The 13010-nt window shown below is 43.3% G+C and overlaps 1 protein-coding gene across 1 annotated transcript in view; it reads left to right on the top strand.

Annotated features, from left to right (window-relative positions):
• Window positions 1-267: 267 nt before the first annotated feature.
• Window positions 268-13010, top strand: part of LYPD6B (LY6/PLAUR domain containing 6B) — a 237378-nt gene continuing 224635 nt past the window's right edge. The window contains exon 1 of the mRNA XM_002685362.5: window positions 268-378. The gene's annotated coding sequence lies outside the window, so the exon portion shown is untranslated. The remainder of the gene's footprint in view (window positions 379-13010) is intronic.

Genomic DNA, 13010 nt, shown 5'->3' with positions numbered 1-13010 from the left:
ATCCATTTCCCCAATGGGCCAGACTGTGTGGAAACGGTCTGTGTGTGAGCCGGGTCCTGGCTCCCCGCCCCTCCCAAGCACTAACTGTCCCAGGTGTCACTTATTACGGGGCCGCCCGGGCCCCGCTTCCACCCCGCGGAGGATCTCGAAGGAGTCCCGGGCTGCGGGCAGCGGGCGGGGCCCACCTGTCCCGGCCCTGCCCCGCCCCTTCCCGGGCGCCCCAGGTGGCTCGGGGCGGGGAGGAGCCGCACCCCGCCCCGTCCCTCCCTGCGCGGCCACACCAAGGCCGGCCCGCAGCGAGTGCGCTCTGCGCTGACTGGGATCTGAGAGCCGGGACCCAGGCTGGCGCGCGGAGGCCCGGCGAGCGCGGCGGTGCAGGTGAGCGGGACAGGCGCACCGCGCTGGGGGCGGCGGGCCCCCCAGCCTGGTCCCTGAGGGGCCGCGCGGCCGCGGTGGGCAATGCGGGCGCCCCTGCCCGGCGCCGCTGGGGAGTGGGGGCGCCGGGGGCGCGGCACAGCTGAGGGGTCGGGGTCGCGTCGCTGCCTGGGGGCAAACAGCTGCAAATATCTGCCCCGGACCCGGGCGCGGGGACATGATCCGGGCTGCGCGGGTCTCTCAGCGGCCCAGGCGGCGCGGAGGCAGGGTTTGCCGGGAGCTGGTGGGGAGAGCAGGGGGGCCGGCTGCTGCGGAGAGCGCGGAGCTGGGCGGGGGGAGCCCAGGGCGAGCTCCCGCCTCTCTCTCTGCGGTGCTTCCCGGGCCCGCGCAGGTGTCACTGTTCCTTCTGCCCTGGTCTTTACTTCTGGCGCTGGTGTTGAGAATCCGACAGACACCTGGGTTAGCTACCTGCGGCTTCCAGAAAACTGGGTATGCGAGGCTGCCCTGACTGCAGGGGGCCGAGGTTGTCAGGGTCCATCCAGGTCTGTGTGTCCTGGGGCGCTGTCGGTGTTGGGGTGAAGGCGGAGGGCTGAGCTCCATCTCACAGGCCCTGGCCATCAGAGTGATAAAGTGGAAAAAGTATAGAATTTAAATTCTAGTTACTAGCTGTATGGCCTCGAGTAAGTTACTTAATTTCCCTGATTCTGTTTGCTCAGAGGTAAGAAGGGTATTATAATCATCACAACAGTTAAGTTATAAGATATTTGTAAAATCCATAGTAGGTTGCTTGATGAGAATTCTCTCCATTTTTTTTCTGTATCTAGTTAATGTAACACTTTGTGCCTCCCAGAGGTTCAAATTCATTTCTGAACAGAAGAGAAACAGACGAGGTTCAGATTACCCTCCTTTAGGAGGAAAGGCAGTGATGATGGTGTGTGTTTTGTTCCCCGAGAAGGCAATGGCACCCCACTCCAGTACTCTTGCCTGGAAAATCCCATGAACGGAGGAGCCTGGTAGGCTGCAGTCCATGGGGTCTCGAAGAGTCAGACACGACTGAGCGACTTCACTTTCACTTTTCACTTTCATGCATTGGAGAAGGAAATGGCAACCCACTCCAGTGTTCTTGCCTGGAGAATCCCAGGGACAGGGGAGCCTGGTGGGCTTCCGTCTATGGGGTTGCACAGAGTCGGACACGACTGAAGTGACTTAGCAGCAGCAGCAGGCCTCCTCCAGGCTATCTTAATTGCCACCACCATCCTAGAAGCCAGGTTTTGAGAAGTGACAGCGCACAGGTCCTGAATGTAGAAGAGATGGTAACAGTTTGCTTTCAACATTATTGACTGTATTTGTCAGAATTCTTTTCTTTGGGTTGTGTTTTAGTCACTTGAAAATTGCCTTATGCTATATTGAAATTGCGGAGAAGGCGATGGCACCTCACTCCAGTACTCTTGCCTGGAAAATCTCATGGATGGAGGAGCCTGGTGGGCTGCAGTCCATGGGGTTGCAAAGAGTCAGACACAGCTGAAGCGACTTAGCAGCAGTAGCATATTGAAATTGATTGAGTTACATAAATGAAAAGGCTGAGGGTTTCATCTGCAGGCATAACTTGATCCCGGGCACACATAAGGTGGCATGGCTTTTTCTCTCTCTCGTATGTATCTTAGCTCTTTCCCCCCACCCCCACCCCCCATGTTGACTGCTTCTTCATATGGAGTGATAAAAGCACTGGCACCTTCAGGCTTATCTGTTCCTTTGTGGGAGGGGTAGGGGGGATGTCTTTCTCCTCTTCCATCTCCTCCATCCTAACAGCAGATCTTATCGATATACTAGACTAAAACTGGGCCAAGCCATCTCCGTGGACAGGGAGTGGGTTTTCACCATAAGAGTGGGTACTTTGCTCAGGTGCCACTGTGATAGACAGCTCCACCCCAGCTTCCGGGGATTGGACGAGGATAGTTTCCAATAAGATGTCTGACTTCCAGGCAGATAAAAATAGGACCTGCTCATTGTACTGTCTCAGCCTTTGCTCACCACCACCTAAAGGAAGTCTTTGGTAGGATGTAGACAGCCTGTGTGCCATATTCCATCTGTCAGTTGTCAAGGCTTATCCAAGGCATGGAAGGCGTCCTGCATATTCATCCTTTGATTTCTTATTTTGCTGTTTGTTTGTTGGTTCATTCATTCACTCAGCATTTAGTAAGTGCCCAGTGTATGGCAGGGCCTCTGCCAAGGGTGAAAATGTTTGCTTTTGAGAATTTCACAGTTTAGTTGGAGAGGCAGATGTGCAGATAACAGAGTCTGTGTTGAACTATCTGGGGACAACCAAAGCCTTCCCAAGGAAACTAGTTGAGCTCTGAATCGGAGATAAGTAGAGCTGCTCTAGGAAGAAAGTTTGAGGGACTTCCCAGGCCAAGTGGTGGGTACTCTCTGTTGTAAGTAACATTGTTTAGGTTATGGGACTGTTTGCTTAAGAAGTCTAGAGGTGGATGGTTCAAAACAGCCACAGTTTTGGGTTGGCTTCTTGAAGATTCTCTAGGTTTCTGTCCTGCCACAGGGTGACTGGAGCTCCAACATGCCTTCACATGCTAACATCTAAAACAAAAAGGGAGGGAGAGGGCTTGCTTTCCAGTGATTATCTAGACAACAAAAGTCATAATTTCTCAGAAGTTCCCTATGTTCCCTATGGTCATGTGTCCATGCTCAACCATCAGTGGAAAAGGAGGCAAGCATGGCTTTGATTGTCGTGGCCAAGCTGTGCTCTGGAGCTGGGGGAGGGTCACCTTCCCTGAGCACATCGGTGCCCATATCTGAAAATCAGAATTCTGTTAGCTAGGCAGAAAGCGAAACTGCCTGTCAGGCTGTTAGGTAGGCAGTCATCCGAGTCTCCCAGAGGTGGTGACAGATGATGAAAGACATGGCCTTGTGGGCAGACAGGAGAAGCTCAGGACAATAGGAGACGTCTAGGGTGTGGCCGAGGGAGGGAAGGGGTTGAGGTTGGAGGCACTGGTAGAGACAGGAGAACCACTCTGGGCATCACTAAGAAGCCTAAATCTTGGTCCCATCCCTCAAAGAACTTATGCTTAGAACCTGGTGAAGCGTTTGAATCTTTCATACTTTCATAGTGACAGCAATGATGGCTCACTCTATGGGGGTAACTGTGGGTGGTTTAGGTGGAGGAGTTTAGGGCGGGGCTAAGTATAGTTAGAAAAAGCCTCACAGCTGGTTCTGCTGTGCCTCCCACCCCCCAGCACCCTGGCACCCTCTCCTCATCCCTTATTGGGAACATCTGCTCTCAGTCATGACTTTTAAGTGTTGTTAACTGGTATTTAACTAACAGCTGGTATTTGGTGAAGATGCAGTTAGCAGTAGGTCCTGGATTAGAGAATGATTCTCCTGATGATAGTCCAGTGAGTAGATACTTTATAACTCTGTTCAGTAGGAAACCAGCCTCTACTGTCCTCTGCTTTTGGAGCATTTCTCCTGTTTGCATTGAAATTTGAAGTGAGCTGCTGTTTGTTTCCATTTGACATGGTGGACACGGTGGGCGTTTAGCATTTGATTGGGCCACAGGGTGCTACTTCTCATGATCCTTCATCCTCAGTATCTACTTAGCATAGAACTTGGCAGAAAAATCTAGTCACTAATCCTGGAAGAAAGGAGGGAGTGGAAGGCAGCATATTTTGTTGTTTGCATCAGCAGTCCTGCCCAGGGTCCCTGAAAAAGTGTGAGGGGATGAAGTAGAGAGATGCCTTGGGCAGTCAATTCATTCACACATATTTATTGAATACCCACTGTATGGCAGACACTGCTCTGGGGATTAAAAAAGTATATGAGAAGGACACAGTCTGTGTTCTCATGGAGCTCACACTTTATTGGAATGAGATATATTTGTTTTGTCTCCTGTGTCAGGTGATGAGAAGTCCTATAATGAAAAATACGTTAAGAGAAGACTGCAGTAGTGTTGACACAAGCTGTGCATAGTGCTGGAAATCATCAAGGTTTAGTATCTTTCTGGTTTCCAGCAGAGAAATATGGCTTGCGCAGGTATGGTGTTGGTGTTGGGGAAGAAAGACCTTCACGTGGAGGAAGAGGATTATGTATTGAATAACTTGATCTTAAAGAATTTCCTTCATGCAGAATCTCTTTGTTTGCTATACCTCTTATTATCCCCAAAATGTAATTTTTAATGACTTACAAAACATGGTGCCAGGTGACAAAATAAGTGAAGAAATATGAGCAAAGGGAAAATAAGGGTCATTTCTTTCATCATGGTATTCCATAATTGTTTAGATTTGGTAGCAGGGGAAGAAAGAAGTAGGGTGATTAAAAATGATTCATACTCAGGGTTCATTGTTTAAAAGGTGACAGTGTAAAGTTTCGATGTCCCACAGTTATAACTCATTTGGGTGTGTGTGAAAAGAGCTAGTTTTATTTGATAGGAAAAAATAGTCTCTTTATTAAAGTTGTGCATGCAAATTATCTTCTGAGTTCAAAGAAAATTAATAGTTTTATTTTTATAGGCCAGTTTAAAGTGCCCAAAGGTTAACAGAGATCAAAAGCCTAATTCCAAAATCAAAGCAATATAGTATAAAAAATTAGTGAGAAGTTGAGTTTGGTCTGATTACTAGCTGGGAAAAATATACAAATTCAAATAAAAATTTATAAAATAGAAGTGTTATGCAAAGGTAATTTTGAATACCTATTTTTATTGGGTTGTTTGTTTTCTTATTGAGTTTTGAGCGTTCTTTACATAATCTGGGCTTCCCTAGTGGCTCAGATGGTAAAGAAACTGCCTGCAATGCGGGAGGCCTGAGTTCAATCCCTGGGTCAGGAAGATCCCCTGGAGAAGGAAATGGCAACCCACTCCAATATTCTTGCCTGGAGAATTCAATGGACAGAGGAGCCTGATGGCTACAGTCCATTGGGTCACAAAGAGTCAGACATGACTGAGTGACTAATACTAATACTACATAATCTGGATATATATCTTGTGTCAGAAATGATTTTCAGAGAAATTCTCTCAGCCTGTGCCAATCTTTTTATTCCCATAGCAGTGTCTTTCTTAGGGCAAAAGCTTTAAGCTTTGGTAAACCAGTTTATCAGTCTTTTCTTGTGGAAGTTTTCTACTAAATTTTCTTCACGGTTCTGTGTTTTACATTTAGATGTAGGATTCATTTCGGGTTAATTTTTGTGTAACATGTAAACTGTGAGTCAGGCAATTTTTTTCATAGCACGTGGAATTCTAGTTCTTTCAGCACAATTTGTTGAAAAGACTATTTTTTCCCTATTGAGTTGTCTTGATATTTTGTTGATAATCGGCAAGGTTATAATCAAAGGTTTATTTTTGGATTGCCAGTTTTATTCCATTGATCTTAATGCCTGCTTTATACCACCACTGCACTGTCTTGATACTGTGACTTGATGATAAATTTTGAAAGCAGGTAGTATAAGTCCTCCGATTTTATTCCTTTTCAAACTCATTACGGCCCTCCTGGTTCCTTTGCCTTTTCATGTAAGTTGTAGAGATCTACAAAAAACCCTGCTGGGATTTTGAGTGGGATTGCATTGTATCTATAGATTCATTTAGGAGGAACTGACATCTTTCGTTCCAGTTCATGAACACAGTATGGCCTATCTCTTTATTTCTGTTTTTATTTTTCTATCAGCATTCAGTAGTTTTCAGGATATAGATCTTCCACATGTTTTGTTAGATTTATACGTAAGTGTTTCACTTCTGATATTGTTTTTGTTGCTCATATCCAGAAATACAATAGATTTTTGTATGTTGACATTGTATTCTGTTACTGTGCTAAAGTCAGTTATTGTTGTAGGTTTATTTGTAAATTCTTTGGGGTTTTTTACATATGCAGTCATATCATCTGTGAATAAATACACCTTTATTTCTTCCTTTCCACTCTGGTTGCCTTTTATTTCTTTTTCTTAATCAACTGGTTAAGAATTCTAGTTGAATGTTGAATAGAAGTGATGAGAGAGAATATCCTTGTTTTGTTTCTTATAATAAGGGCGAAATAATCTTTCATGATGAAATATGGTGTTAGCTGAGGTTTCCACCTGAGGTTAAGGAATTTCCCTTTTATTCTAGTTTACTGAGTTTTTATTATGGATGGATTTTGAATTTTGTTGAATACTTTTTTTCCCATCTGTTGACAGGATCATGTGATTTATTCATATTCACTGTGGTGAGTTCAGTTCAGCTCAGTTGCTCAGTCGTGTCTAACTCTTTGTGACCCCATGAATCGCAACACGCCAGGCCTCCCTGTCCATCACCAACTTCTGGAGTTTACCCAAACTCATGTCCATTGAGTCGGTGATGCCATCCAGCCAACTCATCCTCTGTTATCTCCTCCTGCCCCCAATCCCTCCCAGCATCAGGCTCTTTTGCAATGAGTCAACTCTTCACATGAGGTGGCCAAAATATTGGAGCTTCAGCTTCAGCATCAGTCCTTCCAATGAACACCCAGGACTGATCTCTTTTAGGATGGACTGGTTGGATCTCCTTGCAGTCCAAGGGGCTCTCAAGAGTCTTCTCCAACACCACAGTTCAAAAGCATCAATTCCTCAGTGCTCAGCCTTCTTCACAGTCCAACTCTCACATCCATACATGACCACTGGAAAAACCATAGCCTTGACTAGATGGACCTTTGTTGACAAAGTAATGTCTCTGCTTTTGAATATGCTGTCCAGGTTGGTCATAACTTTCCTTCCAAGGAGTAAGCATCTTTTAATTTCATGGCTGCAATCACCATCTGCATTGAGTTACACTGATTGCTTTTCAACTGTTGAAACAGCTTTGTGTTCCTAGGATAAATCCTACTTGATTGTGATGTATTTTTGGAAGAGACTCTGTAGGACTGCTATTATTTCTTCCTTTACCATTTGATAGTATTCGTTAGTGAAACCATCTTGGCCTAGAATTTTCTCTGGTAGAAGATTTTTAAACTACAAATTTAACTTCTTTAGTAGATATAGGAAAATTCTAGCTACCCAGTTTTTCTTGATAAGTTTCAATAGTTTTTATTTTCCAAGGAATTGGTCTTCTTCACCTAAGTTGTCAAATTTATAGATATAGTACTGTTTGTGGTATTCCTCTATTATCCACTTAATGTCTTTGGGATCTGTAGTGATGTTCCCCGTTTCATTTCTGATACTGGTAATTTGTGTCTTCAATAATTTTCTTAGTCTCTCTAGAAGTTTATCAACTTTATTGATCTTTCAAAGATCCAGACTTTTATTTCATTGATTTTGTATCTTTTTCTGTTTGCTTTTTTCCTCCAAGCTAATTTATTTTTAATTGAAGGAAATTTTGTTTTCAATTTTATTGGTTTCTGTTCTAGTTTATTTCCTTCCTTCACCTTGCTTTGGGTTTAAATTACACTCCTGTTTTCTTAAGGGGTAAGCTCTTATTACTGATCTGAGACTTTTCCTCTGTTTTAATATACGCATTTAGTGCTATAAATTTCCCTTTACTGCTTTAGCGGCATACCACAATTTTGATAATGTGTGTGTTAATTAATTAATTTAAAATGTGCAATGCTTTTTATTTTTTAATATAAATTTATTTATTTTAATTGGAGGCTAATTACTTAACAACATTGTATTGGTTTTGCCATACATCAACATGAATCCACCACCCTTGTACACGTGTTCCCCAGCCTGAACCCCCTCCCACCTCCCTCCCCATACCTCCCTCTGGGTCATCCCAGTGCACCAGCCCTGAGCATCCTGTATCATGCATCGAACCTGGACTGGAGATTCATTTCACATATGATATTATACATGTTTCAATGCCGTTCTCCCAAATCATCCCCCCCACCCTCTCGCACAGAGTCCAAAAGACTGTTCTATACATCTGTGTCTCTTTTGCTTTCTCGAATACAGGGTTATCATTACCATCTTTCTAAATTCCATATATATACATTAATATACTGTATTGGTGTTTTTCTTTCTGTTTTACTTCACTCTGTATAATAGGCTCTGGTTTCATCCACCTCATTAGAACTGATTCAAATGTATTCTTTTTAATGGCTGAGTAATACTCCATTGTGTATATGTACCACAGCTTTCTTATCCATTCGTCTGCTGATGGACATCTAGGTTGCTTCCATGTCCTGCCTATTATAAATAGTGCTGCGATGAATATTGGGGTACACGTGTCTCTTTCAATTCTGGTTTCCTCAGTGTGTATGCCCAGCAGTGGGATTGCTGGGTCATATAGCAGTTCTATTTCCAGTTATTTAAGGAATCTCCACACTGTTCTCCATAGTGGCTCTACTAGTTTGCATTCCCACCAACAGTGTAGGAGGGTTCCCTTTTCTCTGCACCCTCTCCAGCATTTATTGCTTGTAGACTTTTGGAAAACCCAGAGATAAATCCACGCACCTATGGACACCTTTGGAGAAGGAAATGGCAACTCACTCCAGTGTTCTTTCCTGGAGAATCCCAGGGACAGGGGAGCCTGGTGGGCTTCCGTCTATGGGGTGGCACAGAGTCGGACACGACTGAAGCAACTTAGCATGGACACCTTATCTTTGACAAAGGAGGCAAGAATATACAATGGAGAAAAGACAATCTCTTTAACAAGTAGTGCTGGTAAAACTGGTCAACCACTTGTAAAAGAATGAAACTAGAACACTTTCTAACACCATACACAAAAATAAACTCAAAAATGGATTAAAGATCTAAACATAAGACCAGAAACTATAAAACTCCCAGAGGAGAACATAGGCAAAACACTCTCCGACATAATTCACAGCAGGATCCTCTATAACCCACCTCCCAGAATATTGGAAATAAAAGCAAAAATAAACAAATGGGACCTAATTAAACTTAAAGGCTTCTGCACAACAAAGAAAACTATAAGAAAGGTGAAAAGACAGCCTTCAGAATGGGAGAAAATAATAGCAAATGAAGCAATTGACAAAGAATTAATCTCAAAAATATACAAGCAACTCCTGCAGCGCAATTCCAGAAAAATAAACGACCCAGTCAAAAAATGGGCCAAAGAACTAAACAGACATTTCTCCAAAGAAGACATACAGATGGCTAACAAACACATGAAAAGATGCTCAACATCACTCATTATCAGAGAAATGCAAATCAAAACCACAATGAGGTACCATTTCATGCCAGTCAGAATGGCTGCAATCCAAAAGTCTACAAGCAATAAATGCCGGAGAGGGTGCAGAGAAAAGGGAACCCTCCTACACTGTTGGTGGGAATGCAAACTAGTAGAGCCACTATGGAGAACAGTGTGGAGATTCCTTAAATAACTGGAAATAGAACTGCCATATGACCCAGCAAGCCCACTGCTGGGCATATATACCGAGGAAACCAGAATTGAAAGAGACACGTGTACCCCGCCAATGTTCATCGCAGCACTATTTATAATAGGCAGGACATGGAAGCAACCTAGATGTCCATCAGCAGATGAATGGATAAGAAAGCTGTGGTACATATACACAATGGAGTATTACTCAGCCATTAAAAAGAATACATTTGAATCAGTTCTAATGAGGTGGATGAAACTGCAGCCTATTATACAGAGTGAAGTAAGCCAGAAACAAAAACACCAATACAGTATACTAATGCATATATATGGAATTTAGAAAGATGGTAACAATAACCCTGTATGCAAGACAGCAAAAGAGACACAGATGTATAGAACAGTCTTTTGGACTCTGTGGGAGAGGGCTAGGGTGGGATGATTTGGGAGAATGGCATTGAAACATGTATAATATCATATGTGAAATGAATCTCCAGTCCAGGTTCGATGCAGGATACAGGATACTCGGGGCTGGTGCATTGGGATGACACAGAGGGATGGTATGGGGAGGAAGGTGGGAGGGGGGGCTTCAGGCTGGGGAACACGTGTGCACGGGTGGTGGATTCATGTTGATGTATGGCAAAACCAATACAATGTTGTTAAGTAATTAGCCTCCAATTAAAGTAAATAGATTTATATTTAAAAAAAACGTAAAAACCATTCTTTGCTCATAGGTCATACTAAAACAGACTTTGGTTGCCATTTCCTTTTCCAGGGGCTCTTCCCAACCCAGGGATCAAATCTACATCTCCTGTGTCTCTGGCATTGGCAGGTGGATTTGTTATCTCTGAGTCACCAGGGAATCCCTAAAATAGACTTCGGACTGAAGTTGGTTTGCAGGTTGTAGTTTTCTGACTCTTGCTTAAAACATTCAGTTACCTTTTATTTATTTATTTTTTTGGGGGGGTGAAGCAGAAATAGCTTTATTGAATTGCCAGGCAAAGGGGACCACAGCAGGCTAATAATGCCCTCAAAACTGTGTGTCCCAACCTGAAGCAGGTGGGTGCATAAGTCACTTCAGTTGTCTCTGACTCTTTGTGACCTGTGGACCATAGCCCACCAGGCTCCTTTGTCCATGGGATTCTCTACAAAAGAAGAGTGAAGTGGGTTGTCATTTCCTTCTCCATGGGGGTCTTCCTGACCTAGGGATTGATATCAGTTACCTTTTATAGCAATTAAAAATAAAGAAGAATTGTATTTGACTTTTGTTTATTCTATTTATAGCACTTTAAATAGATCCAAGTTTCTGTCTGACATCATAGTCCTTCTGCCTATAAAACCTCAGTATTTATTGAGGTGTACGTCTCTTGGCAATGAATTCTCTCAATTTCTGTTGGCCTATTGCAGTTATTTCTTGCTCATTTCGGAAAGATATTTTCCCTAGGTAAAGAATTCTGGGTTGGCACTTTTTATACCTTTCAGCACTTCGAAGATGTTGCTTCATTTTCTTACTTGCATACCTTCTGACAAGGTGTCTTCTGTAATTCTTACCTTTGTTCCTTTGTATATAATGTTTCATTCTCCCCCACTGCATTTGAGACTTTGTTCTCAGTTGTCAGCTGCTTTAATACGGTATGCCTGTGTGTGTGTACGTGTGCACATGCATGCACATGCTTGGTATTTTTCCTCCATGGTGTTTTTGAGCTGCTTGTTTCTGTGGTTTTGTATCTGTCATTAATTTTAGAAAATTCTCAGCAATTATTTCTTCAAATATTTCTTCTTTCTCCTTCTGAAATTTTGACTACACCTACATTAGGACTTTTGGTATTAGTCCACAGCTATTGGACACTTTGTCTTGTTTCTACTGTTGAGAGCATCCTTCATTTCTCTTACTGTGTTTAGCATTTCAAGCATTTCCATTTGATTATTTCTTATAGTTTCTATGTTAAAATTATACATTTGACCTTTCATGTTGTCTACCCTCTTTTCCATTAGAATCTTTGACCACTGATTACGGTTATTTTAAATTTGGTGTGTCTGATAACTTCCCCATCTGTGTTGTATCTGAGGTCTAGTTCTGTTAATGGCTGTGTCTCTTGGCAGTGTTGTTTTTTCTTTTTGTATGCTCTGTAATGTTTTGTCAAGACATGGACATCTTGTGTAGGACGTTAGAGACTGAGATAGTTTTCATGCTTGGAAATGGGAAGGCCTCTCTCTTTCCACTAGGCTTTAGTGTAGGGAGTTGATCAGTCTGCTTGGGAGTTGACTGGATTCTCAGTTTGTTATGGGTGTACTTCTCCTCAATGCACCACAGACTTGAGCTTCCTCTAGTGACACCTTGAGTTTAGGTGGGGGCTGGTTTGCTGCAGGGCTTGCCTCACTGTTTCGGTGTGAGCCTTGGGCCTCCTCGCGCCCTGTGCTCAGGGTGGTCCCTGTCTGTGCTCTGTCGACTCCCTCAGCAGGTTCCATTGGTGTTTGTTACTTGTGTCCCAGTGCATCTGCTCGGGTGAGCAAGTGCTTGTCTTGTCTTTTTCTTCAGGTGCCTGGTTCTCAGATTCTGGGCTAGTTTGTTCCCCTATGAACTCAGCTGTCTAATAGACTCAAGAGAGTCATGAACTTGCAGTTTATCTGTTTTATTTGTAAGCATGGGAGTAATGCTCTTTTCAGCTTTCTGTACCTGGAGCAGAATCCAAACCCTTGACTTGATGTTTTCCATCCACTTCTTTTTATGATCTTCAGGTACAATCCTGGTGCTGTTTTCCTTCCCTCTGTGCTTTATAAAATGTCATTTTTACATTTTACACATATAAATCAGTGGTTTGCAACTTGTAGCTGGGGAACGTGAAACAAAATACAAATCTTGGGCCCCAGTGTTTGAGTTGAGATATGCTGGGATCCAAGCATGGGTGTCTTTTACAAGTTCCCCAGATGATTCTGATGTACATCTAGGTTGAGAGCCCTTGGTCCAAGTATCACTTACAATGTTTCCTTTCACAGAGGTACTGTTCCAGTATAAATGACCAAACGAAATTTCACCTCTGTGACTTCATGGAGTTGTTTCCCTTCTAATTGTTCCTTCAGCGGTAATTAAGGGCCTGTGGTCTAGACTTGACCGTCTGATACATGGGGCAGATACTTAGAATTCTTCACATTTAACTTTCCACCAATGTGAATATCCTCCTTGACAATCTATGGCTTTGGCGCTGCTTGGAGTCTTTCAGAGGCTGGAAGCTGTCTGCCATTCACAATAATAAACCCCCTTGTGAGGCAGTTTCACTTGTTTGAGGTGTTTTCTTTCTTTAAATGTGTCTTTCTCATAATGTTTGTCTAATTCAGACTTTGCAAACTGTTA

This window comes from Bos taurus, chromosome 2 (genome assembly GCF_002263795.3).
Source record: "Bos taurus isolate L1 Dominette 01449 registration number 42190680 breed Hereford chromosome 2, ARS-UCD2.0, whole genome shotgun sequence".
Lineage (NCBI taxonomy): Eukaryota > Metazoa > Chordata > Mammalia > Artiodactyla > Bovidae > Bos > Bos taurus.
The sequence above is the reverse complement of the archived record's forward strand: the minus strand, read 5'-3'. Positions and strand labels throughout refer to the sequence as shown.